Consider the following 279-nt stretch of genomic DNA (forward strand, 5'->3'; position numbering starts at 1 on the left):
GATCACTAGCTGAAATAAGCGTTTGTTGAGAAATTAAGAATACAAGATAGCCGTAGCGCATGGGTACTAAATAGACCCGGAATCAGTGACCATGGAGTTTACCTTAGAGCCCACCCTTACCTCTCTTGCAGCCTGTTCAAGTCATCGCCAGTGTTGGATGATCTGTCCCTTGGACGGTCGTTTACGATGAGTGATAACCAGGGCAATCCTCTTACACTGTGATGGGTAGATTATGTATCAAGAGATGTGAGTGTTGGGTTTGATCATGAAAGACAAAAC

Source organism: Triticum dicoccoides, chromosome 1B (genome assembly GCF_002162155.2).
Source record: "Triticum dicoccoides isolate Atlit2015 ecotype Zavitan chromosome 1B, WEW_v2.0, whole genome shotgun sequence".
Lineage (NCBI taxonomy): Eukaryota > Viridiplantae > Streptophyta > Magnoliopsida > Poales > Poaceae > Triticum > Triticum dicoccoides.